Below are 16,071 nucleotides of genomic sequence, written 5' to 3'. Positions count from 1 at the left end.
TGAGTGGGCCGCTGGTGCGCGGCTATCTGCTGCGGTTTGGGCCTCCTGCCCTTGAGCCTCCCTCCAGCGTGCATCCTCTTGAGCGGAGATGAGCGAGTCACGAGAGGGTGCCGGCCGGCAGCTGGAGCTCGAGCTGTCTACAGCATGTTCTCAGGCCAGCGCAGCAGCGTGAGGCTGCTGGGGCGGAGCCAACGCTCCTCTATGCAAATGACTCAGGCTGCTGCTGTGCATCTTGGGCGGCTTTGGACTTGAGCTCGGCCTGCCCTGGGGGGGGGCGGAGTGGGCGTCGGGAGCGACCGGCGCCTCCCACTCGAGGAGCCTCCGTGCGGTCTGTGCCGAACGCCACCCCCGCCCCCTCCCTTTCGGGCCCGAGACTCCGCGATGTTGGGGAGCTGCGTCGGAGGGGCGCTCGTCGGGCCGGCGGGCCCCAACTCATACTTACCTGGCAGGGGAGATACCATGATCACTAAGGTGGTTCTCCCAGGGTGAGGCTCATCCATTGCACTCCGGGTGTGCTGACCCCTGCGATTTCCCCAAATGCGGGAAACTCGACTGCATAATTTGTGGTAGTGGGGGACTGCGTTCGCGCTTTCCCCTGATTTCCTATGGTCAAAGACAGAACACTAAAGATGCTCTGCTGAGCCAAAGTGAGACTTTGGAGAAGCTCAAAGCAGGCAGATGTGGCCTTTGGCTCCCCCTTGTGGGGGAAGGATGCCACCTTCCCTGTGTCGTGTCGCTGCTTTCTTGGTTTGTTTGAGGTTGTTGCCTTTGCTTGACACTTTGGCCCTTTTTTGGCCCCCTGGCTGGTGGGGAATGATCACCTCATTTGCATCTCATTGACTTGGTGACGACATGGCTTGCTCTGCTTGTCTGCAGGGGCAGGCAGGCCCGCCCGCTCGCTCACGGGAGGGCACCTGCAGCATCCCCATCTCGCAGCCTTCGGGCTGGAGCTGGACCTGTGAGTGGGCCGCTGGTGCGCGGCTATCTGCTGCGGTTTGGGCCTCCTGCCCTTGAGCCTCCCTCCAGCGTGCATCCTCTTGAGCGGAGATGAGCGAGTCACGAGAGGGTGCCGGCCGGCAGCTGGAGCTCGAGCTGTCTACAGCATGTTCTCAGGCCAGCGCAGCAGCGTGAGGCTGCTGGGGCGGAGCCAACGCTCCTCTATGCAAATGACTCAGGCTGCTGCTGTGCATCTTGGGCGGCTTTGGACTTGAGCTCGGCCTGCCCTGGGGGGGGCGGAGTGGGCGTCGGGAGCGACCGGCGCCTCCCACTCGAGGAGCCTCCGTGCGGTCTGTGCCGAACGCCACCCCCGCCCCCTCCCTTTCGGGCCCGAGACTCCGCGATGTTGGGGAGCTGCGTCGGAGGGGCGCTCGTCGGGTCGGCGGGCCCCAACTCATACTTACCTGGCAGGGGAGATACCATGATCACTAAGGTGGTTCTCCCAGGGTGAGGCTCATCCATTGCACTCCGGGTGTGCTGACCCCTGCGATTTCCCCAAATGCGGGAAACTCGACTGCATAATTTGTGGTAGTGGGGGACTGCGTTCGCGCTTTCCCCTGATTTCCTATGGTCAAAGACAGAACACTAAAGATGCTCTGCTGAGCCAAAGTGAGACTTTGGAGAAGCTCAAAGCAGGCAGATGTGGCCTTTGGCTCCCCCTTGTGGGGGAAGGATGCCACCTTCCCTGTGTCGTGTCGCTGCTTTCTTGGTTTGTTTGAGGTTGTTGCCTTTGCTTGACACTTTGGCCCTTTTTTGGCCCCCTGGCTGGTGGGGAATGATCACCTCATTTGCATCTCATTGACTTGGTGACGACATGGCTTGCTCTGCTTGTCTGCAGGGGCAGGCAGGCCCGCCCGCTCGCTCACGGGAGGGCACCTGCAGCATCCCCATCTCGCAGCCTTCGGGCTGGAGCTGGACCTGTGAGTGGGCCGCTGGTGCGCGGCTATCTGCTGCGGTTTGGGCCTCCTGCCCTTGAGCCTCCCTCCAGCGTGCATCCTCTTGAGCGGAGATGAGCGAGTCACGAGAGGGTGCCGGCCGGCAGCTGGAGCTCGAGCTGTCTACAGCATGTTCTCAGGCCAGCGCAGCAGCGTGAGGCTGCTGGGGCGGAGCCAACGCTCCTCTATGCAAATGACTCAGGCTGCTGCTGTGCATCTTGGGCGGCTTTGGACTTGAGCTCGGCCTGCCCTGGGGGGGGGCGGAGTGGGCGTCGGGAGCGACCGGCGCCTCCCACTCGAGGAGCCTCCGTGCGGTCTGTGCCGAACGCCACCCCCGCCCCCTCCCTTTCGGGCCCGAGACTCCGCGATGTTGGGGAGCTGCGTCGGAGGGGCGCTCGTCGGGCCGGCGGGCCCCAACTCATACTTACCTGGCAGGGGAGATACCATTCTCTCTGGGTGAGTATCGCTTCTCAGCCTTCTGACGGGCAGCAGTGGTGGGAGACTACTTCTGTTTCTTGTTGGTTGGCGGTTGCGATCGGGGTTCCCCTTGTGGGGCCCTGGTGTGCGATAGAGTGGCGACTGTGTTTATCTGCTACGAAAATGGTGGAGAAGGCACGTGGATTAGAGGACTCTGTCCGTCTACAAGTCCTGTCTGGACATGAGGAAGAAATTGGCCTGGACCAAATTTGTATGGATGTCTTGAAGAACATAAGAAGCCTTAAGGTAACAGATGTATTGGCACTGCAGGATTTTCAAAAGCAGGGAATTTATGATATCACGTTTGTTTCCTTGGGTATATGTCAGCAAGTCTACATGGAGCTGGTGCGGATGAAGGAGAAGAAAGAAGTGGAATGCCTGGAGTTTATTGTAGTGGAGCCCCTTTTTCAGCAGACTTACAAGTATGTTGTGGTACATATGTATAATCCCAAGGTTCCAGATGATAACGTAACCCATTTTTTGAGAAGATACTGCTATGAAGTTAAATTCCTGGGGAAGATGAAAAATAGGCATAACTATTATAATGGCAAAAGGAGATACTTGGTGAAATTAATCCCTGATGCAACAGCTATTGGGGGGGCTCTGAGCATTCCTGCACAATTTTCAATTGGGGGGGAGAGGGGCTTTTGTTTCTACACTGGACAAATTGAATATTGTAGAAAGTGTCATATGTACGGACATGTACAGAGAGAATGCCCGGTGCAAGGAATTGTTTGTAAGAATTGTGGGAAGCCTGGCCACATGGTGGATAGTTGCCCTGAGGCAAAGGTGTGTGATTTGTGTGGGTTGGAAGGTCACTTTGCCAGGAAATGTAGATTTTGGACTCAGACTCCTAAGTCCTATGCGGATGCAACTAGTGGTCATTGGGGGAATAAGAGTGATGGTAAGAGTGGGCAGCATGGAAGTGCTAAAGATGAGAAAAGTGAGTTTGGTGGAAAAGGCACACCTGAGCATCGTGCTGGTGTGATTGCTTCAAATGCAGCTAAAGTGCAAAGGAGTCAGAAACAAAATGGTGGAAGTAAAGTGGGCCATGCTGGATCTAAGATGGAGGATGGTGGGCGGGGCCAGGAAGGGGGAAAAGATTTTCAGAGTTCTCCTATAGTTGATCTGGGCGAGGCCAAGGATGCAATGGAGACTGTGTCTGAAGGACAGGGCCTTGGTGGTGAATTGGCATATGCTAATGCAGGCGTATGTGTGGACCCTGTAGTGGGGGAGGGAGATGGGGAAGGAATGGAGTTTCAGGAGGTGGAGGAGGAGGAGGAGGAGGATTCAGATAGGACACTCACCCCTGGGCAGAGGGATGGGGGGACTAGTAGTAGTGATGAAAGTGTTTTGGAGGATGGTGATGATGATGATAATGATGATGATGATGATGAGGAAGAGGAGGAGGAAATGGCTTCCTCGCTCAGTAAAAAGAGTAGAATGGAGGGGTGTTGGTCTGGTGGGCAGGGAGATCCTGTCTCTCCAAGGCCAGGTGTTTCTAACAGGGACTCGGATCCTGAGTCGCCTGATATACGTAGAAAAGTGGATGCTAGGAATATCCCTTTGTCTGAATCATGATGGAGAATGTATGGTGGAAAATAATTTTTTTTGCCATGATGAGTTTATGTGTTGCTTCCCTGAATGTGAGAGGGATCAGTTCTTCTATCAGGAGAGCAGGTATATTCGATTATATGGAGAGGGTGAATGCTGACATTATATGTCTACAAGAATGTGCAATTAAAGCATCACCGCATGCAAGTGAATGGAGAAGGGGGCAGTCTTTTTGGTCTCCTTGTACAGACAATAAAAATGAGGGGGTTGGCATACTATTGAAAAATGATAATTTAAAAGTATTGCAGTTTAAAATTATTATACCTGGAAGATGTTTGTTTTTGTTATTAGATTTCTTAGGTCACCGGGTAAGGGTTTTTAATATTTATGCCCCTGCGGACAAGAAAGCACGGGTGTCCTTTTTGGAGTCGGTAAAGTGGTTTCTGCCAGGTAGAGATTTTTCTATAATTGCAGGTGATTTTAATTGCATTAGATCTGCAAATGATCGTAAGAGCTCTGCGGAATTCAGGACGGATGTGACTTCTAATATGTTAAATCAAGTGGTGCAGGATTTACGCTACACGGATGTGGGTTTGATGGTTCGGCCAAATGAAAACAAGTTTACATTTGTGGCGGACAGTGGGCGTTGTAGTTCCCGGATCGATTATGTCTTTGTGTCTGAAGGGATTAAAGTTGCCAAATGTAATCATGTGACAAACACTTTTTCTGATCATAAGATGGTAATGGTGGATCTGTGTATTGTTGAGTCCCTTGCTTTTGGCAGGGGGCTCTGGAAGCTAAACGTAAGCCTGCTGGAAGAAGAGGAGGTGAGAAGTGGTTTTAAAACTGTGTTTACATCCTGTGTGTCTGAACAGCACCATTTTAAAAATCTGCTGGAATGGTGGGATTGGGCTAAGGAGAAATTTGCATATTATTTTAAAGGGGTGTGTTTTAAAAGGGCAAAAGCAAAAAGAGATCAAGAGGAAGCAATAATTTCCATGATGGAAGCGCTCTATAAGTTTAAAAGAGCTGGGATGGAGGTGGATAGTGAGATTGCTGATTTGAAAGAGGATTTTAAAAAAACATTAATTGAAAAAGGGAAATCTATTGTCTTTAAAGCAAAAATACAGCATATGGAAGAAGATGAGCAATGTACAAGATATTTTTTTAAGAAATGTTTTAAGCCTAAAGGGGTTTTTAAGTCTGTTTTTACTCCTGCAGGTGAGAAGTCTGGGGAGGAAATGATTAATGGTATTCATTCTTTTTATAAAACCCTTTTTTCGAATGACAGCAGAGCCAGTGATGCAGAAATCAATGATTATTGCAATATTTTGACTAATAATATTCCTGAGGGAAAAGTGTCTTTTCTAAGTGATGGGCTCAGAAAGGACGAAGTGAGGCGTGCTGTGGATGGACTGGCGAAAGGAAAGACGCCTGGCTGTGATGGCCTTCCTGTGGAATTTTATGTAGTATTTTGGGACATTTTAGGTGTGGAATTTTATCGGGTGGTGGAATATGTTTTTACTCATGCGGTTCTGTCTGACTCTATGCGTAGAGGGATCGTCACTTTGATACATAAGAAGGGTGATGTGAGAGAAATTAAAAACTGGAGACCAATAACTTTGCTCAATTGTGATTACAAGATTATTTCCAAAATTGTGGCAAGTAGATTGAGTGAAGTAATAATGGACATGGTGGGTGAATACCAAGCATGTGCAGTGCCAGGTAGGAGAATATCGGACAACTTATTGCTTTTAAGGGACTTAATTTATTACGCTAATTCTAGCAAGAACCCCCTTCTTGTACAGTCAGTTGACCTGGAAAAAGCTTTTGATAAAGTTTCACACAGATTTTTATTTGCTGCACTTAGACACCTTGGGATCCCCATTAAATTATTGAACATTATTAAGTCTTTTTATTGTGGAGTTAGTAGTCAGATCTTAATTAATGGTCACGTGAGTTCTAGTTTTAGTATTCTATCTGGCGTTAGGCAAGGGTGCCCTTTATCACCAATTCTTTTTATTTGTGTGGTTGAAGCTCTTTTAAAAAGTGTGCAAGTCGATAAGTGTGTGGTTGGTGCCTTTGTCCCTGGAGGAATGGGGGGTCCTGTGAAATCATTAAGTTACATGGATGACATTGCTTTTATTTGTGGTTCGCAAGCTGAGCTTAATAGGATAAATCTTCATGTAAGAATTTTTTGCTGTGTGGCTGGAATGGCTGTAAACTGGAGTAAGTGTCAGTTTTGCAACTTTGGGAGGCAGGTGGATGTCAGTGTGGTGGGAGTAGAAAGAAAAGAAGAGATAGAAGTCCTCGGTGTTATTTTTGAAAAGGAACTTAAAGGGAAGAAGAGCCTGAGGATCCTGGAAAATAAAATGGAACAGAAACTGAATTACTGGAAATTAAGGAACTTGTCTCTGAGAGGGAAGGTACTTATTGTGAAGTCAGTGATCCTTCCATTACTGCTATATACTGCTCTGATATTTCCACCTGCGGGTTTATGGACTAAGAGAGTTACAAGGAAACTGTTTACCTTTTTTTGGGGGTCAAAGATGGAGAAACTAAGGAGAGAAAAAGTGATGCTTTCTGTGGAAATGGGGGGCTGTGACTTTCCAAATATAGAAAGGTTTTTAAAGATGCACTATTTTTTGAATATTTATAGACTTTCTCAGAGCAAAAGTAAGGCTGCTGACATGTGCAGGTTTTTGGCAGGATGGCTGTTTCAGAAATGGAGCTGGTGTGAGAAGGATTTGAGGAAGCCGGTCGCGTTTGTGGTTCCGTTTTTTTATGTAGTACTTAAGTCCTTCTATGATCAAATTGGTTTAAGCTCCACAGAGAGACCTGATAAAACAAAGATTGTTAAGAAATTAAAGGAGAGAGAATTTTTATGTGATGTGCCATCCTGCAATACTGCGCAATCAAGGCAAGTTTGGAAGCTGTTTTTTGCTATAGGGATCAGCAATCGGCAAAAGGATGTAACTTGGATGGCATTACAAGGATGTTTGCCAACACGAGCTTTTCTGAATGGGAGAGGGATAAGGGTTCAAGAATTTTGTCCAAGGGAGGGATGTAAGGATCCAGAGACAATACAGCACATTTTTTGGGACTGTTCTTATGCAAAAAAACTTTTTACCCTTTTATCCCGGTTTTTTATTGCTCTCGTTGGGTTCCATTGTTTTGATTTTAGAAGGATATTAACAGGTCAAGATTTTAATCATTTGGAAAGGAGACGGATGAGTTGGATTATTTTTGCCATATATAAGGAAGTTTTGTGGGATTCTCGGAACCTGGTTATTTTTAAAAAGGTGTGTCTCTCTCCATTGGACTGTAAGAACATTTTTCTTGCCAGGGTGTTTTATGTTTATCTATTAGATAAGAAGAGACTCGGGGAAACAACAGCAGAAACACTTTGGAAGTACTCTCAGTGGAACGATTACTGTAAGTAGGATTTTGATTATTTTTTGGTGATCGGGATTGTTTTTTTTGTTTATGGGAGATTTTTCCATATGATGATCAGGAAACTTGTTAATTGAACGAGCAGATGATGCATGAGTTAATGAGAGTTCCAATCTGAGGAAAAAGGTTCTCCCAGGGTGAGGCTCATCCATTGCACTCCGGGTGTGCTGACCCCTGCGATTTCCCCAAATGCGGGAAACTCGACTGCATAATTTGTGGTAGTGGGGGACTGCGTTCGCGCTTTCCCCTGATTTCCTATGGTCAAAGACAGAACACTAAAGATGCTCTGCTGAGCCAAAGTGAGACTTTGGAGAAGCTCAAAGCAGGCAGATGTGGCCTTTGGCTCCCCCTTGTGGGGGAAGGATGCCACCTTCCCTGTGTCGTGTCGCTGCTTTCTTGGTTTGTTTGAGGTTGTTGCCTTTGCTTGACACTTTGGCCCTTTTTTGGCCCCCTGGCTGGTGGGGAATGATCACCTCATTTGCATCTCATTGACTTGGTGACGACATGGCTTGCTCTGCTTGTCTGCAGGGGCAGGCAGGCCCGCCCGCTCGCTCACGGGAGGGCACCTGCAGCATCCCCATCTCGCAGCCTTCGGGCTGGAGCTGGACCTGTGAGTGGGCCGCTGGTGCGCGGCTATCTGCTGCGGTTTGGGCCTCCTGCCCTTGAGCCTCCCTCCAGCGTGCATCCTCTTGAGCGGAGATGAGCGAGTCACGAGAGGGTGCCGGCCGGCAGCTGGAGCTCGAGCTGTCTACAGCATGTTCTCAGGCCAGCGCAGCAGCGTGAGGCTGCTGGGGCGGAGCCAACGCTCCTCTATGCAAATGACTCAGGCTGCTGCTGTGCATCTTGGGCGGCTTTGGACTTGAGCTCGGCCTGCCCTGGGGGGGGGGCGGAGTGGGCGTCGGGAGCGACCGGCGCCTCCCACTCGAGGAGCCTCCGTGCGGTCTGTGCCGAACGCCACCCCCGCCCCCTCCCTTTCGGGCCCGAGACTCCGCGATGTTGGGGAGCTGCGTCGGAGGGGCGCTCGTCGGGCCGGCGGGCCCCAACTCATACTTACCTGGCAGGGGAGATACCATGATCACTAAGGTGGTTCTCCCAGGGTGAGGCTCATCCATTGCACTCCGGGTGTGCTGACCCCTGCGATTTCCCCAAATGCGGGAAACTCGACTGCATAATTTGTGGTAGTGGGGGACTGCGTTCGCGCTTTCCCCTGATTTCCTATGGTCAAAGACAGAACACTAAAGATGCTCTGCTGAGCCAAAGTGAGACTTTGGAGAAGCTCAAAGCAGGCAGATGTGGCCTTTTGGCTCCCCCTTGTGGGGGAAGGATGCCACCTTCCCTGTGTCGTGTCGCTGCTTTCTTGGTTTGTTTGAGGTTGTTGCCTTTGCTTGACACTTTGGCCCTTTTTTGGCCCCCTGGCTGGTGGGGAATGATCACCTCATTTGCATCTCATTGACTTGGTGACGACATGGCTTGCTCTGCTTGTCTGCAGGGGCAGGCAGGCCCGCCCGCTCGCTCACGGGAGGGCACCTGCAGCATCCCCATCTCGCAGCCTTCGGGCTGGAGCTGGACCTGTGAGTGGGCCGCTGGTGCGCGGCTATCTGCTGCGGTTTGGGCCTCCTGCCCTTGAGCCTCCCTCCAGCGTGCATCCTCTTGAGCGGAGATGAGCGAGTCACGAGAGGGTGCCGGCCGGCAGCTGGAGCTCGAGCTGTCTACAGCATGTTCTCAGGCCAGCGCAGCAGCGTGAGGCTGCTGGGGCGGAGCCAACGCTCCTCTATGCAAATGACTCAGGCTGCTGCTGTGCATCTTGGGCGGCTTTGGACTTGAGCTCGGCCTGCCCTGGGGGGGGGCGGAGTGGGCGTCGGGAGCGACCGGCGCCTCCCACTCGAGGAGCCTCCGTGCGGTCTGTGCCGAACGCCACCCCCGCCCCCTCCCTTTCGGGCCCGAGACTCCGCGATGTTGGGGAGCTGCGTCGGAGGGGCGCTCGTCGGGCCGGCGGGCCCCAACTCATACTTACCTGGCAGGGGAGATACCATGATCACTAAGGTGGTTCTCCCAGGGTGAGGCTCATCCATTGCACTCCGGGTGTGCTGACCCCTGCGATTTCCCCAAATGCGGGAAACTCGACTGCATAATTTGTGGTAGTGGGGGACTGCGTTCGCGCTTTCCCCTGATTTCCTATGGTCAAAGACAGAACACTAAAGATGCTCTGCTGAGCCAAAGTGAGACTTTGGAGAAGCTCAAAGCAGGCAGATGTGGCCTTTGGCTCCCCCTTGTGGGGGAAGGATGCCACCTTCCCTGTGTCGTGTCGCTGCTTTCTTGGTTTGTTTGAGGTTGTTGCCTTTGCTTGACACTTTGGCCCTTTTTTGGCCCCCTGGCTGGTGGGGAATGATCACCTCATTTGCATCTCATTGACTTGGTGACGACATGGCTTGCTCTGCTTGTCTGCAGGGGCAGGCAGGCCCGCCCGCTCGCTCACGGGAGGGCACCTGCAGCATCCCCATCTCGCAGCCTTCGGGCTGGAGCTGGACCTGTGAGTGGGCCGCTGGTGCGCGGCTATCTGCTGCGGTTTGGGCCTCCTGCCCTTGAGCCTCCCTCCAGCGTGCATCCTCTTGAGCGGAGATGAGCGAGTCACGAGAGGGTGCCGGCCGGCAGCTGGAGCTCGAGCTGTCTACAGCATGTTCTCAGGCCAGCGCAGCAGCGTGAGGCTGCTGGGGCGGAGCCAACGCTCCTCTATGCAAATGACTCAGGCTGCTGCTGTGCATCTTGGGCGGCTTTGGACTTGAGCTCGGCCTGCCCTGGGGGGGGGCGGAGTGGGCGTCGGGAGCGACCGGCGCCTCCCACTCGAGGAGCCTCCGTGCGGTCTGTGCCGAACGCCACCCCCGCCCCCTCCCTTTCGGGCCCGAGACTCCGCGATGTTGGGGAGCTGCGTCGGAGGGGCGCTCGTCGGGCCGGCGGGCCCCAACTCATACTTACCTGGCAGGGGAGATACCATGATCACTAAGGTGGTTCTCCCAGGGTGAGGCTCATCCATTGCACTCCGGGTGTGCTGACCCCTGCGATTTCCCCAAATGCGGGAAACTCGACTGCATAATTTGTGGTAGTGGGGGACTGCGTTCGCGCTTTCCCCTGATTTCCTATGGTCAAAGACAGAACACTAAAGATGCTCTGCTGAGCCAAAGTGAGACTTTGGAGAAGCTCAAAGCAGGCAGATGTGGCCTTTGGCTCCCCCTTGTGGGGGAAGGATGCCACCTTCCCTGTGTCGTGTCGCTGCTTTCTTGGTTTGTTTGAGGTTGTTGCCTTTGCTTGACACTTTGGCCCTTTTTTGGCCCCCTGGCTGGTGGGGAATGATCACCTCATTTGCATCTCATTGACTTGGTGACGACATGGCTTGCTCTGCTTGTCTGCAGGGGCAGGCAGGCCCGCCCGCTCGCTCACGGGAGGGCACCTGCAGCATCCCCATCTCGCAGCCTTCGGGCTGGAGCTGGACCTGTGAGTGGGCCGCTGGTGCGCGGCTATCTGCTGCGGTTTGGGCCTCCTGCCCTTGAGCCTCCCTCCAGCGTGCATCCTCTTGAGCGGAGATGAGCGAGTCACGAGAGGGTGCCGGCCGGCAGCTGGAGCTCGAGCTGTCTACAGCATGTTCTCAGGCCAGCGCAGCAGCGTGAGGCTGCTGGGGCGGAGCCAACGCTCCTCTATGCAAATGACTCAGGCTGCTGCTGTGCATCTTGGGCGGCTTTGGACTTGAGCTCGGCCTGCCCTGGGGGGGGGCGGAGTGGGCGTCGGGAGCGACCGGCGCCTCCCACTCGAGGAGCCTCCGTGCGGTCTGTGCCGAACGCCACCCCCGCCCCCTCCCTTTCGGGCCCGAGACTCCGCGATGTTGGGGAGCTGCGTCGGAGGGGCGCTCGTCGGGCCGGCGGGCCCCAACTCATACTTACCTGGCAGGGGAGATACCATGATCACTAAGGTGGTTCTCCCAGGGTGAGGCTCATCCATTGCACTCCGGGTGTGCTGACCCCTGCGATTTCCCCAAATGCGGGAAACTCGACTGCATAATTTGTGGTAGTGGGGGACTGCGTTCGCGCTTTCCCCTGATTTCCTATGGTCAAAGACAGAACACTAAAGATGCTCTGCTGAGCCAAAGTGAGACTTTGGAGAAGCTCAAAGCAGGCAGATGTGGCCTTTGGCTCCCCCTTGTGGGGGAAGGATGCCACCTTCCCTGTGTCGTGTCGCTGCTTTCTTGGTTTGTTTGAGGTTGTTGCCTTTGCTTGACACTTTGGCCCTTTTTTGGCCCCCTGGCTGGTGGGGAATGATCACCTCATTTGCATCTCATTGACTTGGTGACGACATGGCTTGCTCTGCTTGTCTGCAGGGGCAGGCAGGCCCGCCCGCTCGCTCACGGGAGGGCACCTGCAGCATCCCCATCTCGCAGCCTTCGGGCTGGAGCTGGACCTGTGAGTGGGCCGCTGGTGCGCGGCTATCTGCTGCGGTTTGGGCCTCCTGCCCTTGAGCCTCCCTCCAGCGTGCATCCTCTTGAGCGGAGATGAGCGAGTCACGAGAGGGTGCCGGCCGGCAGCTGGAGCTCGAGCTGTCTACAGCATGTTCTCAGGCCAGCGCAGCAGCGTGAGGCTGCTGGGGCGGAGCCAACGCTCCTCTATGCAAATGACTCAGGCTGCTGCTGTGCATCTTGGGCGGCTTTGGACTTGAGCTCGGCCTGCCCTGGGGGGGGCGGAGTGGGCGTCGGGAGCGACCGGCGCCTCCCACTCGAGGAGCCTCCGTGCGGTCTGTGCCGAACGCCACCCCCGCCCCCTCCCTTTCGGGCCCGAGACTCCGCGATGTTGGGGAGCTGCGTCGGAGGGGCGCTCGTCGGGCCGGCGGGCCCCAACTCATACTTACCTGGCAGGGGAGATACCATGATCACTAAGGTGGTTCTCCCAGGGTGAGGCTCATCCATTGCACTCCGGGTGTGCTGACCCCTGCGATTTCCCCAAATGCGGGAAACTCGACTGCATAATTTGTGGTAGTGGGGGACTGCGTTCGCGCTTTCCCCTGATTTCCTATGGTCAAAGACAGAACACTAAAGATGCTCTGCTGAGCCAAAGTGAGACTTTGGAGAAGCTCAAAGCAGGCAGATGTGGCCTTTGGCTCCCCCTTGTGGGGGAAGGATGCCACCTTCCCTGTGTCGTGTCGCTGCTTTCTTGGTTTGTTTGAGGTTGTTGCCTTTGCTTGACACTTTGGCCCTTTTTTGGCCCCCTGGCTGGTGGGGAATGATCACCTCATTTGCATCTCATTGACTTGGTGACGACATGGCTTGCTCTGCTTGTCTGCAGGGGCAGGCAGGCCCGCCCGCTCGCTCACGGGAGGGCACCTGCAGCATCCCCATCTCGCAGCCTTCGGGCTGGAGCTGGACCTGTGAGTGGGCCGCTGGTGCGCGGCTATCTGCTGCGGTTTGGGCCTCCTGCCCTTGAGCCTCCCTCCAGCGTGCATCCTCTTGAGCGGAGATGAGCGAGTCACGAGAGGGTGCCGGCCGGCAGCTGGAGCTCGAGCTGTCTACAGCATGTTCTCAGGCCAGCGCAGCAGCGTGAGGCTGCTGGGGCGGAGCCAACGCTCCTCTATGCAAATGACTCAGGCTGCTGCTGTGCATCTTGGGCGGCTTTGGACTTGAGCTCGGCCTGCCCTGGGGGGGGCGGAGTGGGCGTCGGGAGCGACCGGCGCCTCCCACTCGAGGAGCCTCCGTGCGGTCTGTGCCGAACGCCACCCCCGCCCCCTCCCTTTCGGGCCCGAGACTCCGCGATGTTGGGGAGCTGCGTCGGAGGGGCGCTCGTCGGGCCGGCGGGCCCCAACTCATACTTACCTGGCAGGGGAGATACCATGATCACTAAGGTGGTTCTCCCAGGGTGAGGCTCATCCATTGCACTCCGGGTGTGCTGACCCCTGCGATTTCCCCAAATGCGGGAAACTCGACTGCATAATTTGTGGTAGTGGGGGACTGCGTTCGCGCTTTCCCCTGATTTCCTATGGTCAAAGACAGAACACTAAAGATGCTCTGCTGAGCCAAAGTGAGACTTTGGAGAAGCTCAAAGCAGGCAGATGTGGCCTTTGGCTCCCCCTTGTGGGGGAAGGATGCCACCTTCCCTGTGTCGTGTCGCTGCTTTCTTGGTTTGTTTGAGGTTGTTGCCTTTGCTTGACACTTTGGCCCTTTTTTGGCCCCCTGGCTGGTGGGGAATGATCACCTCATTTGCATCTCATTGACTTGGTGACGACATGGCTTGCTCTGCTTGTCTGCAGGGGCAGGCAGGCCCGCCCGCTCGCTCACGGGAGGGCACCTGCAGCATCCCCATCTCGCAGCCTTCGGGCTGGAGCTGGACCTGTGAGTGGGCCGCTGGTGCGCGGCTATCTGCTGCGGTTTGGGCCTCCTGCCCTTGAGCCTCCCTCCAGCGTGCATCCTCTTGAGCGGAGATGAGCGAGTCACGAGAGGGTGCCGGCCGGCAGCTGGAGCTCGAGCTGTCTACAGCATGTTCTCAGGCCAGCGCAGCAGCGTGAGGCTGCTGGGGCGGAGCCAACGCTCCTCTATGCAAATGACTCAGGCTGCTGCTGTGCATCTTGGGCGGCTTTGGACTTGAGCTCGGCCTGCCCTGGGGGGGGCGGAGTGGGCGTCGGGAGCGACCGGCGCCTCCCACTCGAGGAGCCTCCGTGCGGTCTGTGCCGAACGCCACCCCCGCCCCCTCCCTTTCGGGCCCGAGACTCCGCGATGTTGGGGAGCTGCGTCGGAGGGGCGCTCGTCGGGCCGGCGGGCCCCAACTCATACTTACCTGGCAGGGGAGATACCATGATCACTAAGGTGGTTCTCCCAGGGTGAGGCTCATCCATTGCACTCCGGGTGTGCTGACCCCTGCGATTTCCCCAAATGCGGGAAACTCGACTGCATAATTTGTGGTAGTGGGGGACTGCGTTCGCGCTTTCCCCTGATTTCCTATGGTCAAAGACAGAACACTAAAGATGCTCTGCTGAGCCAAAGTGAGACTTTGGAGAAGCTCAAAGCAGGCAGATGTGGCCTTTGGCTCCCCCTTGTGGGGGAAGGATGCCACCTTCCCTGTGTCGTGTCGCTGCTTTCTTGGTTTGTTTGAGGTTGTTGCCTTTGCTTGACACTTTGGCCCTTTTTTGGCCCCCTGGCTGGTGGGGAATGATCACCTCATTTGCATCTCATTGACTTGGTGACGACATGGCTTGCTCTGCTTGTCTGCAGGGGCAGGCAGGCCCGCCCGCTCGCTCACGGGAGGGCACCTGCAGCATCCCCATCTCGCAGCCTTCGGGCTGGAGCTGGACCTGTGAGTGGGCCGCTGGTGCGCGGCTATCTGCTGCGGTTTGGGCCTCCTGCCCTTGAGCCTCCCTCCAGCGTGCATCCTCTTGAGCGGAGATGAGCGAGTCACGAGAGGGTGCCGGCCGGCAGCTGGAGCTCGAGCTGTCTACAGCATGTTCTCAGGCCAGCGCAGCAGCGTGAGGCTGCTGGGGCGGAGCCAACGCTCCTCTATGCAAATGACTCAGGCTGCTGCTGTGCATCTTGGGCGGCTTTGGACTTGAGCTCGGCCTGCCCTGGGGGGGGCGGAGTGGGCGTCGGGAGCGACCGGAGCCTCCCACTCGAGGAGCCTCCGTGCGGTCTGTGCCGAACGCCACCCCCGCCCCCTCCCTTTCGGGCCCGAGACTCCGCGATGTTGGGGAGCTGCGTCGGAGGGGCGCTCGTCGGGCCGGCGGGCCCCAACTCATACTTACCTGGCAGGGGAGATACCATTCTCTCTGGGTGAGTATCGCTTCTCAGCCTTCTGACGGGCAGCAGTGGTGGGAGACTACTTCTGTTTCTTGTTGGTTGGCGGTTGCAATCGGGGTTCCCCTTGTGGGGCCCTGGTGTGCGATAGAGTGGCGACTGTGTTTATCTGCTACGAAAATGGTGGAGAAGGCACGTGGATTAGAGGACTCTGTCCGTCTACAAGTCCTGTCTGGACATGAGGAAGAAATTGGCCTGGACCAAATTTGTATGGATGTCTTGAAGAACATAAGAAGCCTTAAGGTAACAGATGTATTGGCACTGCAGGATTTTCAAAAGCAGGGAATTTATGATATCACGTTTGTTTCCTTGGGTATATGTCAGCAAGTCTACATGGAGCTGGTGCGGATGAAGGAGAAGAAAGAAGTGGAATGCCTGGAGTTTATTGTAGTGGAGCCCCTTTTTCAGCAGACTTACAAGTATGTTGTGGTACATATGTATAATCCCAAGGTTCCAGATGATAACGTAACCCATTTTTTGAGAAGATACTGCTATGAAGTTAAATTCCTGGGGAAGATGAAAAATAGGCATAACTATTATAATGGCAAAAGGAGATACTTGGTGAAATTAATCCCTGATGCAACAGCTATTGGGGGGGCTCTGAGCATTCCTGCACAATTTTCAATTGGGGGGGAGAGGGGCTTTTGTTTCTACACTGGACAAATTGAATATTGTAGAAAGTGTCATATGTACGGACATGTACAGAGAGAATGCCCGGTGCAAGGAATTGTTTGTAAGAATTGTGGGAAGCCTGGCCACATGGTGGATAGTTGCCCTGAGGCAAAGGTGTGTGATTTGTGTGGGTTGGAAGGTCACTTTGCCAGGAAATGTAGATTTTGG

The 16,071-nt window shown here is 54.7% G+C and overlaps 9 non-coding genes and 1 pseudogene across 9 annotated transcripts; all 10 read left to right on the top strand.

The window, feature by feature from the left end:
* Positions 1–434: 434 nt before the first annotated feature.
* On the top strand, positions 435–598 carry LOC143800898 (U1 spliceosomal RNA). Its single transcript, XR_013220571.1, has one exon. It is a non-coding gene; the product is annotated as a U1 spliceosomal RNA (small nuclear RNA).
* A 794-nt stretch (positions 599–1,392) lies between these two features.
* Positions 1,393–1,556, top strand: LOC143800896 (U1 spliceosomal RNA). Its single transcript, XR_013220570.1, has one exon. It is a non-coding gene; the product is annotated as a U1 spliceosomal RNA (small nuclear RNA).
* Positions 1,557–7,485: 5,929 nt separating this feature from the next.
* On the top strand, positions 7,486–7,665 carry LOC143801305 (U1 spliceosomal RNA; annotated as a pseudogene).
* A 796-nt stretch (positions 7,666–8,461) lies between these two features.
* Positions 8,462–8,625, top strand: LOC143800895 (U1 spliceosomal RNA). The gene has a single exon (XR_013220569.1). It is a non-coding gene; the product is annotated as a U1 spliceosomal RNA (small nuclear RNA).
* A 796-nt stretch (positions 8,626–9,421) lies between these two features.
* LOC143800894 (U1 spliceosomal RNA) lies at positions 9,422–9,585 on the top strand. The gene has a single exon (XR_013220568.1). It is a non-coding gene; the product is annotated as a U1 spliceosomal RNA (small nuclear RNA).
* A 795-nt stretch (positions 9,586–10,380) lies between these two features.
* LOC143800893 (U1 spliceosomal RNA) lies at positions 10,381–10,544 on the top strand. Its single transcript, XR_013220567.1, has one exon. It is a non-coding gene; the product is annotated as a U1 spliceosomal RNA (small nuclear RNA).
* A 795-nt stretch (positions 10,545–11,339) lies between these two features.
* Positions 11,340–11,503, top strand: LOC143800892 (U1 spliceosomal RNA). Its single transcript, XR_013220566.1, has one exon. It is a non-coding gene; the product is annotated as a U1 spliceosomal RNA (small nuclear RNA).
* Positions 11,504–12,297: 794 nt separating this feature from the next.
* On the top strand, positions 12,298–12,461 carry LOC143800891 (U1 spliceosomal RNA). Its single transcript, XR_013220565.1, has one exon. It is a non-coding gene; the product is annotated as a U1 spliceosomal RNA (small nuclear RNA).
* A 794-nt stretch (positions 12,462–13,255) lies between these two features.
* LOC143800889 (U1 spliceosomal RNA) lies at positions 13,256–13,419 on the top strand. The gene has a single exon (XR_013220564.1). It is a non-coding gene; the product is annotated as a U1 spliceosomal RNA (small nuclear RNA).
* Positions 13,420–14,213: 794 nt separating this feature from the next.
* On the top strand, positions 14,214–14,377 carry LOC143800888 (U1 spliceosomal RNA). Its single transcript, XR_013220563.1, has one exon. It is a non-coding gene; the product is annotated as a U1 spliceosomal RNA (small nuclear RNA).
* The last annotated feature ends 1,694 nt before the right edge of the window (positions 14,378–16,071 follow it).

The sequence above is a fragment of the Ranitomeya variabilis genome, chromosome 1 (genome assembly GCF_051348905.1).
Source record: "Ranitomeya variabilis isolate aRanVar5 chromosome 1, aRanVar5.hap1, whole genome shotgun sequence".
Lineage (NCBI taxonomy): Eukaryota > Metazoa > Chordata > Amphibia > Anura > Dendrobatidae > Ranitomeya > Ranitomeya variabilis.
Note: the sequence above shows the minus strand (reverse complement) of the source record. Positions and strands in the feature narration are given on the sequence as shown.